This window comes from Ptiloglossa arizonensis, chromosome 2 (assembly GCF_051014685.1).
Source record: "Ptiloglossa arizonensis isolate GNS036 chromosome 2, iyPtiAriz1_principal, whole genome shotgun sequence".
Classification (NCBI taxonomy): domain Eukaryota; kingdom Metazoa; phylum Arthropoda; class Insecta; order Hymenoptera; family Colletidae; genus Ptiloglossa; species Ptiloglossa arizonensis.
In genome coordinates, this window is record NC_135049.1 from 2,124,171 (window position 1) to 2,142,408 (window position 18,238).

Consider the following 18,238-nt stretch of genomic DNA (forward strand, 5'->3'; position numbering starts at 1 on the left):
ATTGGCGATCAACTATGCATTATTAGTTTCCATTCACGGCTGTTTTGTATTTTGACGGCCGATTACTGATTTTACATCAATATTGAACACTATCGAATAGTCGGCCGTGAGGTTCGTCTATTATTTTTGCTTATATTTTCAATACTAGTAGTAGTCGGCCCTACCGAAAAAACGTATACTGTATATTAACCGCTCGTTACTATTCTAACCTTAAAAACCTTTCATTTAAATAATATTAATTGCTTATGTAAAATATTAATATTTAAAATTTACGTTTATTAACGATAGACACTATTTTAGATCCTTGCTTCTGTTACCAAATACATCAAAATTTCGCCACGTGATATTGGTTAACCAATCGTCGTCAGGACAAGAATTTTTGTACTTCACAGTATTATCATTGCGGACATGAAACTCTATGTACCGAAAGTGGAAGTATAGATTGACCACTAGCATATTTTATTTTATGCAATTTTGTTATTATATTCTTAATTATCACACATTTATTTTGGAAGAGGCTGTTTTAAGGGCCGTCTACCGACACATTTACCCTACTGTGTAGTTTAATCGCTAAGAACCTAAAAAGTTGGGAGAATGGGTAGGACAAGCAGCCGACTCTTTATTAGTTTTGCGAGTACATATTGAACTGTATCATTAGTTGGCATCTTTCAAGCGAATAATATGCGCCCTTGGAAAGCTAGTAGAGAATACGAAGGCGAGGGAGGGAGTCTGATCAGTAATTAATTTTTTGTTCTTGAGATTAACGCATTTGTAGTAATTATAAAATGTGTCGCGGAACGTGATTCTGAAAAGATCGCGAATCATCGAAAGCGTTCTGCGACGAAAATATGTTGTTTATGCATCTACCCTTTTTGCACCAGTTGGTAAATTCGCTGAATACTTTTAATATTAATACTTTGATTCCAAAATCTATGATTCGTATTTAATTGCAATACGAACAATATGACATTTAATTGTAATTGGCTCTAATTATTTGCAAATTTACTTCTGTTTGAAATTTTTTTTATATTGAACACATATTTCTATAATTAACCGACACATTTCCTATGACATACACTATTATTTTTTTCGGATCAAACCCTAATTTTTTCATAGCAATTATTATTGTACTTTTAATGCATTTAGAAGTTTCGACTGGCTATTCATGAAAATCATGTAGGTTTCTTTATACTCCTCTGAGTCTTTTGCTCCGAGCTAAAAATATGATTGCTAAAGGAAACATTTTTTCTTGCTTTTATTCGATGCGTCTATAGCTATTGAAAATGATAAATTTTCATATATATTTTTCTTTGCATTTACGATTGTTTCTATTCATTATAGAGATGAAGCACTTTCTATAATTCGATATATTTTCGTTCTCTCTGATTGAATTTTCGTAGCTCTTTACGAATCGGAATAAATTATTCAAGTGTAATTAAATCCACGTTTCACACCACGAAACGTATTTGCTCTTTCAACCGCGGTTATTGTTAATTGAAAATTTAGTCCAACTTTTGGGAAGAATGTAATTATGGCTATGATTGAAATATTTTTTGCCTCCATCGATAATTCTAAAATAATGTAAGAATTTATTTAATTAGTGTTGATGGTTATAAAATAAGGGTGAATAAAATTCTAGGATATACCTATCCGATATACCATCGTCTATTGAACGATGTAGTTGTAGGAAGAAAATATTAACGAAACATCCAATTAACAAGTACCCTAACTACGCTCACTACGCTCACTACGCTGACTATGCTGATTACGCTGATTACACTGATTACGCTGATTATACTGACTACGCTGACTACGTTAACTACCCTGACCATGCTGATGTGACGGGACAAACTACAATCCGTCACTTATTGGTGAAGGATTCGAGTCACGCTCGAATTCTGATTCCTTGACGTTAAATATAATGAGGATTGGTGAGAGTCGCGACGATCACCTAATCCAAACTAAGAACTTTTACTTGAAATTATTCGGAATCGGACAGCGTAACGACGTGGCGACAGGTAGACTTCAAAATGCAGATTGTTTTATTCGAGAGCTTGGTGGGTTTATATACATATTATTATGTTAAGGAATGTTGTTCTATGGCGTTATTCGAAGTACGGGGTGAAAAGTTTCACACGGCTAGTTTTCGAAGTAAGTCTAATCGGGAGGGCGTTCGTCGAATTCAAGCTTGAGAATCGAGATGCACTGGCAGCTTTCCGGGTGGTCCGAGATGATAAAGCCATTCGTAGAAATTAAATATCGAGAGTCGTCACACTGACTACGCTGTTCTTTCGCGACACGACGCGCTTCGAGGATTTTTTAACGACTGCTCTTGATTGCCAATAACTCTTCTTTCACTCTTCACTCGCTCGTCTATTCCACACTTCGGATTCTCTCCGGATAACACGCAATCTCTTTCATCCTCTCGCATCGCTACAATAGAAAACCCAAGAATACAAATGAACAAACTATAACTACACTTTTGGAACAATTGTATCATTATTTTATCGCAGAGATAATTTAACGATGAAACGAACTTACGCGGAAGTAAAATTCGATTGTAATTACATTGTGTGTCTTGTCCTATATAGATTACTTACACAATGTAGTTAGTTAGAAAAAGTAATCTTAAGTTATTTTGCTTTATTTTTGTCAGTAATATCATTTATTACACATAAAATTTTGTTTTCATAATTTTTGGTTACAAAGAGTGTAAGAAAAATATGACAAAGAGAATATATACAAAGCTTCTTCCCGTTAAAAGAAAAAAATAGATAACACTTTAGCTTAACGCTATTCGACTAAACTGTCCCAAATCTTTGGTAATGGGCTTGTTATCAAATCTGGCAAACATTTCAAAGTGATTGCAAACTAGCTGCACGACGAATCAAATGTATAAATGATCAGTTATCCATTTGCTCAAAGTTTCAGTGATAATTATTTTATAAAACTTTCTTAATGTATTGAACATTTCCTCTTTTTTTTCTATAGAGTGATCGCTACACAAATTTCCGATCTTTCAACGAATCATGCGAGCCTTAATATCGGTTGAAAATGATTTAGGCTTGATGTCTCCAACATTTTAAGAATTTTTATTTTTACTCCATTCGAAAGAGATGTCTATTATCTATTTTAATCCTACTTATAGTCTGTGCTCTGTGGGCAGTGCTTAATGCATCAACGTTGCAGTCTTTTGTGATAATTTTTCTCGAGTTCTCTTTTTCATGAAAGTATAATATTGAACCTCGCATGACAGACTGTTTATAACCGCGAGCGGCGGACTCAGGGTTCATTCTGACCCAAGTTTGACTTTCATTACTCAGTATTTGAGAATAGAGGATTTGATTGAAGATTTGCGTTATATTACTTTAAATTATTTATTATTGTTTATCATTACAGGTAATATATACAATATAACTTTTTTTTATCGCATGTATATTGCATATATGTATCTGGTAATTTTCGCATCTCTGCATATATTTATGATCATTATCGATGCACCGTCTGTATCTTATAAAGTATAAGTCTTCATCGTCCACTAGGCTATCGGAGACACTACCGAACAGCTACTTCGTTTCTCGATTCATTATCAAAGTACAATTGTTCGCTGGATAATTCACTATTACACTATACTATTTTATCTATTCTTGTGCGAACGTTCCAATAATAACTGATGTATTCGTACACGATACACGACGACTTCTGTTTCACGAAGCCTGAGCTAGAGTGGGATTAATATCGCGACGCTAGCCATCACTATGTTCTGCGGCATACGTGAACATGAACATTGTGTCGCCGGACAAGGGTTAATTTCGAACAATTTCTCACATGTCTTACTCTCTGCGCAAGCTCATTAGTAGAAATTTACAATTTACTTCCCGTATAATTATACATTGGTGGAAACTTTTAATTTGCCTTGTCTCTGGTACTGGGTCATGGGCAATTACGAAAATTTCAACAAGAAAAATTGTTTTCGATCTATTTTGCATTCAGTGCAAATATATCGGTGTAAATCGATCAATTTCGAGTAAATTCGTTTTTCACTTCCTCCGATGTTTCAAAGAGATCCTACTAACTAAAAAACTATCATTTCTCATTAAACTCCGTAAAAACTAAACTTTTCTTAATTTTACTCTCGAAAACATGCGTCAAGTCGTATAATAAAAAAGAATAAAAGCTTGGACATAGGAAGCGTCAGTTGGTCTCTGTTTTTGAACATTCCAATGTTACGACACTTAGTAGACGAAAGGGAAATTATACATATAATTTAGACACGAAGCATGTAATATAATTATACTACCAAACAGATGAACAATATGCGAAACAGATGAACGAAATTTGTTCTCTATTTACAAGTGGATTATCCGTCGCTTGCACCTCCCGGCGCACTATCAATGATTGATCTTTCGAATTTTTTTCTGTGTTAACTGTATTCGTTGAATAAATATAATTGAAATTATTCGAAGCTTCGAATAATGAATAAAATTAAAGTAATTTTATTCGATTCTTTATCTAGATTATTTATTTAACCAGTTAATGCCCGACTTTACCCTTGCGTCGAGATATAGTACATAGTAGAAACTTGGCACAAATGTTTTTTCTTTTTGTATAAGCTATTAAATGACCTATAACGGGTATAATTTGGTTTAATAGCGATTTTAAACTTTAAAATTTTTTATACCGTTTAAAATCTTTAATGATTATTCAATTATAATTTTCTTGTTTTTCTGATATATTGGTTATTTGTAAATACTTTGAAACATGTGAAATGTAAATTCTGTGTACGATAATTAAAGAAATTTTTTCTCTATTTTTTCTTATAAAGAAAATGTAATCTTAATGTAATCTTATATATGACATATTTAAACTACATAGATTTTCGCTTGAATAAAATATTTACCCAGATGGTGTAGCGTGAAAACGGCATCTACCTTTATAAAAAGTCCTTATATTAAAAAAATAATTATAACTAAAAAACCCTTCAAGTAATCTTATGTAATCGGTTTAATTATAATTTTTTATTATTTTTATTCGAGTTCCTTTCACATTTTTAAATTTATATATCATATATATGTTTTTATTACTATACGTATGAAAATATTGTTTTGTGTAAGTAATTATTTTCTTTGATTAAAGTAGTATTAAAGCGATGCCTTCGAACTATTACCATGCATTCGTAAGTGTTAATTTACGTTTCTTTTAAATCGTATTTCTTTGAATTATTGTAAATTTTCTATTTATAAGAAAAGTACTTGGTTATCTTAAGTCGTAAGAATGAAATGTAGATCGAGAACTTTGCTAGAACTTGAAGAAAAAAGAAAATTTATTATTAGCTTGACTAATATTTTTCATCGAAATATGCTTTTCCAAGGATATTTTTCTTAACAAAAATATTATTATATTTGCTTTTATGAATTTTAGTATCAGCACGGTTTACGTACTTAATATCAACTTAAGTCCACTTTTCCGAATCAACATTGCTAAAGAGTACAAGTGAGTGAGCCGCTTCTCGGCTCAATAAAATGAGTGGTTTCAAAACGGGTTCTGATTCTAGTTGGGTCAAGTTTCGTTTCTTAATTAGCATTTCATGCATTCTTATTACATTTTCTTTCATTTCTCGTATTCTCATATTCGATGGAGTATATGGTCCGTAATATTTGTAATCAACCTATTAAAGTAAAAAAACCAATACTATTCGGTGTGTGTGCACAGATGCGTTCAAATCTAATAAATGCAAATTAAGCCTCTAGAATTATTATCAGAAAGGAAACCTGGTGCCTGATATTATCCGTGGTTGCTACATACCTCTCTCTCTTTTTGGACAAGTAGAAGACATAATTGGACATAATTTGCGCCGAAGTATCGCCAACACAGTTCTGATCGGGGTATCCCGCATTGACTACATTCAATTAAAGATGCAAATTGTTCATGGTATTCGCCGGTTTTCGGCCACGATGGAGTCTCGTAATTTCTCGAATTCGTCGACTTGTCGAGTAACTCTGTCTACGGGTTTTCTCTATTTTATCCTTATCGAGCCTTTAAACGCAATCAACAAATTTTCTTTTGCTTCCTTTTGGATTAAGTATTCTACGGATCCGTTTGTTCTCGTGCAGAATTTGAAATCATTCGATTCTTATCTTTGAAAGAACAAACTAATCCGCGATTTCTCATCGTTATCATCGAATCGAATTGAAGTGCATTCGATAATTTTAAACATTGGTAAGAATGGTAAGTTTACTGAGGAATTTCTGAACGAAAAAATTGAATGCGACATAATTGTACTTTTTAATACTTTGCCGACGAGCAAATTTTAAATAAATTCTACTTACGTCGGGCAATTTGGATCAGCAATCTTAGCTATTCTGGAGATACATTTCACTTTTTTACAACGCGAGAGACAACATTTTAATCATATTCAACACAATACTATTCGGTGCCTCTTGAAATGAGAACTTTCTTTCACGCAGTAAGTGAAGTGTTAATTATCCAAACGTCGATTATGTAATTATATAAACGTGAATATAGAGTGAGTTACATATATTCATATTTCAATTACGCGTTTAACAATGTTTATTTTATGGGACACGTATTGTCGCTGCTTCGAAGACACGAATTTAATATCCTGTCTGAATTTAATGTGTTCATACGTATAGATTTTACTTGTACGATGAGTGTTTAAAAGAAAAAGATCGCTGTTGAAATTAGAACATAAGTTGGACATTGTTGAACGTTTAAGAAGAGGTGAATCTGAACCAAATTGAAATCGATGAGGAATTAGAAAAAATTTAGCACGCAGTATACCTGATTTTGAAGGCTGTCGTAGCGAAGATATTCAAGAATAGATGAACATGAATAAATATAATCTAGGCTTTGAAATCATGATAATATTTCATCTCTGCTTGAAATAAGTGATAATACAAATGTCGGTACAAATATAGAAGAAACGACGAGATGTAATCCAAGCTCAACGAAGCAAAACTGAGAATGCATTGAGTATTGCATTGGAATGGGCAAAACGTTAAAATGAAATACGTGGATGCTGTACGAATGTTTATATTGGCGAGAATTCATATTTTGGCAATATTTAAGAACGTCTAGTGTTGACATTACATTTTCCTTATTATTAGGTATATATTCGTTCACGTGTTAACCGTTCAAGTTAAAAAATTGCTAATCAATTTATGACATAATTAAGAATGTTATTTTTTCAGTTCGATTATCCGAAAAATCGTTTCGAGTTAAATGTTATGGTCAGCCTTCGCAAGGTAAAATTCTCGGTACTGCACAGACAAGCTAAAAACAAACAAACATACAAAGCGAATATAACTATTTACTAATGCATTAATAGATAAGTAATTTTATTTATTCCTACAATACGTTATAAATAAATATTAATATTTTAATGTACGTTATAAAAGTATAAATGTATTTATTTAATATTTACATATAAGTTTATCGTTGTAAACTAAGTATTTTTGGAATGTATTTGGGTCAATTTTCAGTTTCTCGGATAATTCTAATAGAATTATTGTAGAATTATATTTTACTCGAATAGTTTTTGGAGTACTGAATACTAATAAAATGTGATAACCATTCATCGGAAATCATTTTTACTGCACTGCAAAGCCTATGCACAGCTCGAATTTTAAATAAAAAGAAAACTAACATTGTATAAATTAGTATAATGTGTTAAAAATCTAACTACAGTTCGAAATTAGAAAAACTTATGTTACATATATCTTGACTATCGTGAGGTTTTAAACGGTCGATAAAGTATGTTTTGAAAATAAAACTCGTAAACATATCTTAAATCGTAGAAGATGAAAATTGTAAACGTTATACAAGATATAAAAAAGAAAAATTCAAGCCTATAATACGTATTCGTATGACGAATGAGGTAAATTACACTTTCGGATCCTTTAACATCAACACATTACTGTAGTCCATTTTTTACAACAATAATTACATTTTCAATCAACTTTGACATTCTGCTATTAATATATAATATTTTATACATTTAGATTACTTTGAAAAGTAAGTAACTAGTTGCTAGTTGCAAACTCGGTGAAAGATATTTTCAAGTATCACTTCACTTCACGTTGTGAAATCAATCGCAAATGAATGTACGAATTAAATCAATCGAGTTGAATACGAGTCACTTTAATACGAATATATTGACAACTGAAGTTGAAATCTTATATGGATTGCGGTGGTAATTAACTATTACCATTTTTTTGCAACGAAAACTGAGTACTTTATGGGTTTTTTCAGTTCGGGAGGAGCGCCGGTGGACCGCGCGGATGATCAGGTATGACCCTGAATTATTTCTGCCGGATCTTTCCATCTGCATTGTTTTCAAGGTTTTTGTAATCTACTAAAAATGTATTAAAATATCACACTGTGCAGTGTTTATGTTCTACTTACATGTAGTATCACAATTCTCTTAATCCAAGGCTCTTCTAGTCTTGTTTCTGCAATATTTAGCCTAATAGTATTGAACTCATTGTCGAGTCGTTCAGACGTATAAATGACAACCGCCTATTCGTGAATTCTGTACGCATGCCAGCTATCAACAGTGTTTGCTCAGTGTTTGCAGACATACGGAACTACACTACAATGAAAACATTAATCGAGTAACAGCAACCAGACGAGACTTCTGAGTGCAGGAGTATCTTAAATTCAAACTCAACGAAAAGAAACCCTAATAGTCACATCCCATGCACAAAATTCTATGATATCAATACCAAAGATTACATTCAACGAATAGTTATATCAAATGTTTCTCTTGTCGTGCCTAGAGACTTTACTCCAAAATTTATGCAAGAAATACATAGAATTGATAAACTAATAGGTTCTCTATATATTCTTTACCTCTGACTTGAAGTCTAGTTCGCTATTATATCTAATTCAGGACAACGATTTTTGCTAGTTTTACAATATGCTAGGAAAGCATTGGTTATACAATTACCAGTAGAAGTAAGGAAAATTCTTTCGAGGAGTAGTAAAAATAATTTAATAAAAGTTTAATTTACAAATAAATAAAAATGAATTTTCATTCATTTCAAAAAGAATTATATACAGTGTGTAGCACACAACTGTCGCCACGATTTTTCAGGCACTTCCAATAGTCTGATGAAAAAATGTTTCGCATAAAAGTTAATCAGTTTTTGGTCAACTACAAATTTTTGTATTTTTTTTATAAATATTATAACAGCTTCGTCCTATACTTTTTATATGCGATAATAATAATGTTAAATTTGAATACTTTTGAAACATTGTTCTCTTGGGAAACATGGCTTAATACTTTTTTGTGGAAAATGACTAGAGTTAAATCGCATTGAGTCAGACAAAATATTTCATTGCATTAAGGAAAATTAATTATATTTCAAAATCATTTGTATGACTCCTTGTATAGAAAAACTGTTAATATTACATCAAATTCAGTTTTATCTTAAATAACTCTTATGAGAGAAAACAGACGTTTTAAGCATTAAATATAAGCGTAGACGAAACCTCAGTAATTCAAAGTCTCCAAACTTTATTTATATATATTGAGGTAAGACGCATTTGAAATCTATTGCTACTACTATGACAGAATAACGTAACTAAGGTTCAGAATATGCGGCTCAGGTGGAGATGGACGGTCCAACCCCTGTTTGCCCCCGTGCCGCCCGCGTGACTTCAAATCGAAGGCAACTGACCCAAACTCATCGCCTCATTTTAATATCGAAACTATAGAGTCGTCGATAAGTAAAATCTCATCTACATATAGAAACCTAGAGATAATAAAACAGTCAGAATTACCAACAGTATCGCAAACATACACACAAGTACTAAAAAACCATTGTTACAAATCTCATTTGGAAATAATTCAAAATACACAAATCAACAAGCTACTAATTTACATTTCACTAGGAAAAAATTAATACGATCAACTCGCCAATATTCGATTCTGAAAATCTAGATAAATCGCTTATACTACTTAAACAGGAAATTAAATAACACAGTATATAAGGTACATATTGAACTACGAACAGTGGAAAAACTTCCTTAGTGATTCATTTATAGTCGTGCATTCAACTAAAATATCTAGATTATATAGAGGCAGTGTCGCTATCAGTGTATTTAACAAATACTGCTCCATTAAAATTTCACTATTTATCAATTTAGAAGCAGTAGTTATACGTCCCTTCCAAATAAAATTCATGTCTGCAAGATAACATTTGGAATAGGAAGCTCCGAAGGAATTACTAGTATGTAATATGGGTCACCTTTCGGTAAAATTTACATATAAGGACAATACATCTCCAACATTCCTCTCCTACAAATACCTTACCAACAATAAAAATGGAACATCTAAAAACAAACTTGGCCAATATGTCAAACATTCATAATGCACTCACGTGCAAAAATAATAACAGAAACATTATGAAATAGATACAGCACAAATAAGTAACACAATAAGTAATTTCGAAACCATTATCAAAACAGTGACAGACGACGCATCGCATTGAATGCTCGGTCTTAAATGGCAGTTTTGTATCTTGGAAGTCTATATTTTGTGGTATTTGTTCATTTTCTTGAGATAATTTGTTTAATGTCTTTTTAATGTGTTCCTTTTGCGTTAGAACTGGGGCTGGTTTTTATATTGTATTTCCTTCTTAAAGATTCTGTTGCTCTACATTTATATAAAATATAGCTAGTTAATGCTATTTAGTTTTGACATAGTTCGCAACAAGGTAGTCCAATTTTCTTGATCAAGTATTTGTATATAGCTTTTGTGGGTCCAGATGTTAATCTCGAAATTATTATTTTTTCTTTTTTATCTATAAAAGAAAAAAGTAGATTGTACGGTCTTAGCTTGCAAATGGAATTTTTTATTCGAACAGTGGAAGGGATGCTGTAATTTTTGCCATAGAATCTACTTTCTCATTGCCAGTTATTCCTTGGTGAGCGAAGATCCAGATGATATTTATATTTAAGTTATTTTGGAAAATTCCATATATATTTCTTGTATGTTATTTGTAATTTTATGATTTTTGTTGCTTCTAATTGTCAACTTTTTGATTACACTCATGGAGTCTGCGTAAATGGCAATATTGTAGAGGTTATCGGTGCAGGCAAGCTTTAGAGTATCGAGTATTGCATACGTTTCAATGATAAAGATCATCATTGATTTAGGAAGATTTTGGTTTAGTGTATCGTGATTTTTGCATATCCTACTCCACAGTTTAATTTAGAAACATTTATCATTTTCTCTAAGAATTTGTATACAATTAAGGTCATTGCCTGATAGTTTTCCGTATTGCTCCTACTTTTATTTGGTTTTAGTATTGATATTGCTATAACTTTCCTCAGTTGTCAGGAAAAACTTGTTGGGTCTATTTACGGTTGTAGGTATCGGCGAGATAAGTCAGTCCAGGCACTGGATTTTTAATCGCTTGTTTGGGACGTTGGATAGATCTACTGAGAAGTTTTTCAGGAAAATTTGTTATTTCACTAATTATTGAAGCATTTAGTGTAAAAATCGTATTATTACCATCCAAGTGGTTCAGGATATCTTTTAAGATGTCATCTTGGACGTAGTGGTTTGCAAGGAAAGCTGAATTGTAGTTTCTGTAGCTCAAGTTTAGCTGGATTTGGTAAGCAAGGATATTAGCAATGTTGATAGAATAGGATACATATATGTTGTAAACTGTTTCAAGAAATTGGATTCCATAGTTTAGACGGCCTTCACTGATTGATTTGACTTTTTTTTTATACTTCCATAGTAGGTGTGTAATCTGTATGATATTATATGGCAAAATTCTATGGTCGGTATATGGTGTGCCCATTAAAATATGATTTGTTTAGAATACAAGCAACATTATTATTGGAGAAAGAAATGATATAAAAAATCAGATAAAAACATTTAAGAAAATGGAAATGTCTCTGTCCAGTGGTGTCCTCAAAATTAAACTTGATAGTTAAGGTCTTTTTTAAATGCATAAAAAAATATAATATTTTACGCCTTCTATACTGTTTTATTTAACAATATTAGAAATGAAAATAAAGCAATAAAGCAAATAATATCATTATAATAGTTAACTGAAACTGTACTTAACTGTATTAGCTGCAACTGAAACATTTTCAAACAGTGCCCCCGAAATTGTCATGCAATTTTGTTTTTGTTCCATTGTGAGTAAACGCGGCACCTATCTCGCCGATAGCTTTCTCAAGCCCAATTTTTCATACAGAATATTTTGTATATAAATTGATGTGTTTACAATGTTAGCAATCTCTTTGATCTTCACTCGACGCTCTGTTACCACGATATTGTGACGAGACACAGCCTACTGCGTCACTTGTTAGCGAAATATTTAAACTGCATGGCGAATTCTGACCCGTGAAAATTAAAGTTAAAGGTAGTATTGGATGGGTTAGAGTCGTGATGATCACTTAATTCAAACTAAGAACTTTACTTTATGAAACACTTGGAGTCGCAACGTAATGGAAAGTTTAATGAATTTAGACCGTAAAACGGGCAGAGTAATGACGTACCGAAAAGTAGACTTCAAAATGCAAACTGCATTTGGGTAGGGTGAGGTTTTATCGGGAATCGGAAGTCAGGATATGTGGTAGCATTCTGGGTAACTAGAAGTAAGCAGTAATGCTTTCTCGGAATTTATATCGGGAATCGTCACAATATCGTGAACACTGTCGACCATATCAATTTTCATCAAAACTGAATGTTTGACCACGCTTGAAATCATTAAACTATTACTTTGGTACTTATTTTGAAATCATTAAACTACAATTAAACTTACTATTTTCCATCCTTCTTTGGCTAACGTATCGTTTATGCTTTTATTCCAATAATGGCCCGATTATGGAAGTCCATAGTATATACTTTTCTTTAAACGGCAGATTTTCCCTGAAATTTCCTCGAATCCTGGTGGTTGTTCCGTACACACAACCTCCTCTAATTGTCCGTAGAGGTATGTGGACCTTACATCATATTGCTTAATTTTCAGTCCTAAACCTTTTCTCTTTGTCCTCCCTAGTTTGTCATATTGCCACTTGTTTTTCGGTATATGTTTTTCTTCCCTTCTGTCCATTATCAGTTAATTCTGCCACTTGGCAGAAGACTCTCTTCCTGAGATGGATCTCCGTGTTTTTTTCCTGTTTTTCATTTCGGTTTGCACCTCCTCCCCAATATCACCTAATTGCTCCTTTCTTTCTATATCCATCATATATCAATTGATATATCCAGTCCATTCCTGCTTTCCCAGTAGTTTAGAGTCCTTCGCTTCCTCATTAAATTTTACGGTTCCAGCTGACTTTATTTTCCCATCACTATGATCATATATATTCCTTCCGCGTATTTGACGAATATACCTCTCTTAGGAACCGGTTGCATTTTATTTCTATTCACTTTTGGAATGTAATAGTATGCTAGACATCCGAAACTCTTTAAGTACGATGTCAGTCGCGTGTTGACAGTCGTGATAGTAAGACGTCTCGGTCGTTCCGCGAGTACAACTTACAGTGTTGTGTTGTGTTTCTGTGGCTCCTATTACGTCGTATCCCAATCCGTAGTATAAGACTACATTCGTTAACTAAAAATCATTAAATAAATTCCTGCGTACAGGAATTTATTTCAACCAAAAATATAAACATGGAAAAAGTTAACTCGAAGCAAGACAACGATCCTTCAGTGCCTACCTATGCCAGTGTTATACAAAAAGATGTCTTCCCCACAAAAGAACAAGCCATTGTATTAGATGCCCATGAAAACGTTACCGTCAAAGAATACGTTTTAGCAATAGGTAAAGTGATTCAGCCATCCAACATCAGATTTGCCTCAAGAATTGCAAACAATAGAGTTTGTATATACTTGTCCGACAAAACCCATGTCGACAAGCTCACCTCCGGAAAATCAACCTTAATCATCAAAGACAAAACTCTCACGATTTGACCGTTACTTATGAAAACAAAGTGTGTTATTCTATCCAACGTGTGCCCCATTATTCCACATACAACATTAATAGATTTACTCAAAAATTTGGGGATTAGAATCCTATCCCCCATCACGTTTGTTAAGGTAGGACTCTCTGAGGCCTCCTTTTCTCACGTTCTCAGTTTTCGGAGGCAATTATACATTCATCCGGAAGATATATGTAAACTACCAGATAACCTTCAAGTCAACTATGAGGATACCTCATACTGGATCTTCGTCTCAACGGACAACCTATCTTGCTTTCTTTGTAAGAAGGAAGGCCATTTGGCAAAGTATTGTCCTTCTGCTGTTTCCAATACCAATTCAAGTTTCCATAACGTCTCTCAGTCCTCTCCTACACAACCTATAGATCCTAACCCTCGTGAAGAAAATCCATCCCTTCCGTCCATTGTTAAGCCATCTCAAGAAAAGTGTCTTGTTATTCCTTTAGGAAACGTGGCTCCTAAAACAACAAACAAAAGACCCCTATCGGTCAGTTCCTCAGGCACTGTTCAAAACAATGTGGATGAAACATTTAAAACTCCTCCCTCTCCATGCAAGCTCACAGTGACACCTACAACTAAGGACGGCACAAGTACGACCAAGCCATCATCGAGAAGTACAGCTACTCCATTACCCAAAAGAAGAAAGGAAAACAAGACCTCCGACAACAGTGTTCATCTCGACGAAATTGAACAGGCCTTAGAACGAATTCAACAGATTCTCCTACAGTACCCGTATACGTACGTTCTTGATTACCAACAATATAAAGAATTCCTTCTCAAGGCCAAGGGCAACCCTAATAATAGTTGAACTGGCTCAGTTCTATACCGACAAACTATCACTCCTTATAAAAATGCTACGTGAAACCTACATCCACATATCAGGTAGACAAACCAAAAACAGGATTTCAAGAATTATTAAAAAACTCGAATCATACCTCATCTGGAAGGATCAAGGCGAGCATGAAGACGCATACTCCTCATCTCCTGGATTGGAAACGGATACTGATTGCGACCCCGACTTAGAGGGCTTACCTTCCTCTAATCAAAATACTCCATCTAAACAGCTCTTGGACAATGCACCAACATAATCGATACTCACACTGCTTCTCTGACCTCAAAATAGTTTTTTGGAACTGCCGTGGAATCACCAGGTGTAAAGAAGAGCTGCAAAAACAGCTAGAAGAAATTGATGTGTTCATCGGTGTAGAGACACTGCTTAAGAATAACAAAAAATTTGACCTTCTAGGTTTCCATTCTATCAGAATTGACAGAAACAATAAACCTGGAGGCGGCCTCAACTTCTTGGTAAGGAATTCCTTAAAATTCAGCACTGTTCAGGAGTTTTGTAACATCTCGGATAACTTAGAAACTGGTGCGATCAAAATCCACAATGTATCTCCTCCTTTAATGATTGCAGCTTGTTACAAGGTTCCTAAGTTCAATGTATCTCAAATAGAATGGGATCATCTCTTCTCATCGCTGAGCTCTCAAGGTTCTACCCTTATTTTTGGAGATTTTAATGCTCACCATTCTTTATGGAATTGTTCCGACACTAATTCCAACGGAATCAAACTCCTTAACTCGATTAATAACACTGATCTAATACTAGCTAATCACAACACGCTTACTCATGTCGATTTTCATAGATGCAAACTTTCAAACCTTGATCTTGTTCTCTCAACCCCTAACATTTTTGATTCGATTAAAATTAAGATAATCGATGATACGTGGGGATCAGATCATTATCCCTTGAGGGCCAACTGGGTAGTTGATAAAGTATTTTATACCCAAAAGCGGCCTCGACTTTCAACCAAAAAAACCGATTGGTCTAAATACCATTCTATTTTAGAGGATTCATATAACAAATTTTTCGACTCCTCTTACGTTTCATTAGATTCAATCAATAAGTATTACTATTTCACCAAATTAATAACTGACGCGGTTATACAAAGCACCCCCGCTCCAAAATATCCCAACAACAAAATGCATAAGAATCCGGTACCCTGGTGGAATGATGAATGTTCTACGCTCATCCGTCTTAGAAAAGCTTCACTTAAAAAATGGAATTACACACACAATATAAAAGACTATATAGAATACAAAAGACGCTTAGCTATTGCAAAGAAATACATTAAAAAAAGGAAAATTGAAAACTTTCGGGAATTCGCTAAAAGTATTAACTTTAGAGAAAATATATCTTACGTATAGAACAAATGTAAAATTTTGAAAAACAAATGGGCTGATGTTAAATTTAATGAAGGTAATTCCTCTAATCGAGAATCTAAAATAGAAGAGACAATAAACAAACTCAGTCCCTCCTGGGTACCTTCAAATCCACAGCCTCCATTACCTCGAAGTTCAAATAGTAATATTACTGCGTTCCTCAGCTCGTCATTCGAACTTCAGGAATTTAATATAGCCCTTAACAACTGTAGCCTTAAAGCATCCCCAGGTCTTGATAAGATTGACTATTGCCTCATCGTTAAGATGCCTCTCAAGGTAAAACTTATACTACTCGACATTCTAAACGAGATTTACTTGACTAGTGGATTCCCCCCATCATGGAAGGATAGCTTAACCTTTTTCATTGATAAGAAGGAGAGTGGGGGTCTTAGGCCCATATCACTCACTTCCTGCTTATGCAAAATTCTTGAAAAAATGATCGGGGCAAGACTTCGTTGGTGGATGGAATACACTGGTTTCCTTCCTCCCTCTCAAGCCGGCTTCAGGGCGGGAAGGTCATGTACCGACAATCTCGCCACCTTAGCCTTAACCATTGAAGAGGCCTTCTCCAAAAATCGAGATGTTTTGTCATGTTTTTTAGACGTTAAGGGAGCATTTGATAATGTCAACGGTGACATCCTGCTATCAAAGCTATGTGATATGGGCTGTTCTGTAGTATTATTAATTTCATCGGCTACCTAACTCATGAACGAAACGTTACTTTCATCGTTAACTCCGAGAGTACCATAACAAGAAAAGTCTACAAAGGGCTTCCCAAGGGTGGAGTTCTGAGTCCTCTTCTCTATTTAATTTATGTTAAGGATGTTCCTAATGAGCTAAGCAATGACGTTCATATTACTCAATTCGCAGATGATATAGCTATTTTCTGTGAAGTCTCTCGGCCTGATACTGCAAAGAAATCTATCGAAAAAGCGATTCTCAATGTTATCAACAAACTTGATTATCTCGGGCTCTCTTTAGCCCTAGATAAGACTGTGCTTATCCACTTTAATAAAAAAGGAATTCGTCCGGGCACCTGCTCGATTAAAATTCAAAACACTTTAGTCAAATCAAGTTCCCAGGCTACATTTTTAGGAATTATCTTCGACTATCAGTTTAAATTCAATGATCACATCGAATACATCCGCAACAAGTGTTTTAACAGGCTCCACATTCTAAAATTTATAAGCGGGATAAGGTGGGGGGCCGATCCATCCACACTGATTATTTTGTACAAAAACCTTATTCGCTTTATCCTTGATTATAGCCTATATATATACTTTCCCAAATCCGAGACCTTAATGATCAAAATTGAGAGAATCCAGTACGCTGCCTTGCGAATTGCATTGGGATACAGAATCAGTACTCCCACCAATATTATATTGAGTGAGTCCAAATTGTGTAAATTGCAATATAGAGCCGAATATTTGTGTAATAAATTTGTAATGAAAAATCTTTCTAACAGTGGAACCACCTTATATAATTGGATCGATAGACTCCACAACTCTTCTATCTGGAATGATTTACTGTTTAAATCGCATACCATACTTCCCCGGCAAATTGACGCTATTCTTTACTACAGAGAGATTCTCAGAATAGAAAATAACTATCCCCCTTACCTAACTAAATATAAATTGTTCCATTCTAAAATGTTGAGTGACACTGAACTGGGATTTCTCCTCAAAAATGCTAGGGATCCTAATTCCCTCTTCCTCGATCATCTACGTAACAGACCCACTGATTCCATCTCCTTTTTTACCGACGGTAGTAAGGATGAAGAATCTGGCAGAGTAGGTGCAGCATGTTTCTCTCCAGACCTTGACACTTCTTCACAATTAGGCTTACATAAATATTTTTCCATTTTTTCAGCGGAATGTATTGCATTAAAAAATGCTATTGAAATAGCTTCTGTTGCCCCCAGTAACAATGTTTTTATATACTCGGACAGTCTTTCTGCCTTGCAAGCCTTAAACAAATGCCCATGTAACGTTAATACTAATACCATCATCCTTGATATTCGTAATCTTATAAA

The 18,238-nt window shown here is 34.0% G+C and overlaps 1 protein-coding gene across 26 annotated transcripts in view; it reads left to right on the forward strand.

The window, feature by feature from the left end:
* Positions 1 to 18,238, forward strand: part of LOC143143860 (tubulin monoglutamylase TTLL4) — a 554,572-nt gene that overhangs the window by 324,344 nt on the left and 211,990 nt on the right. For 5 of the 26 annotated variants that reach the window (XM_076305652.1, XM_076305631.1, XM_076305655.1 and 2 more), the window contains one exon: positions 8,272 to 8,308. The exons of the other annotated variants lie outside the window; for them this stretch is intronic. The gene's annotated coding sequence lies outside the window, so the exon portion shown is untranslated. The remainder of the gene's footprint in view (positions 1 to 8,271; positions 8,309 to 18,238) is intronic. 26 annotated transcript variants of the gene reach the window in all.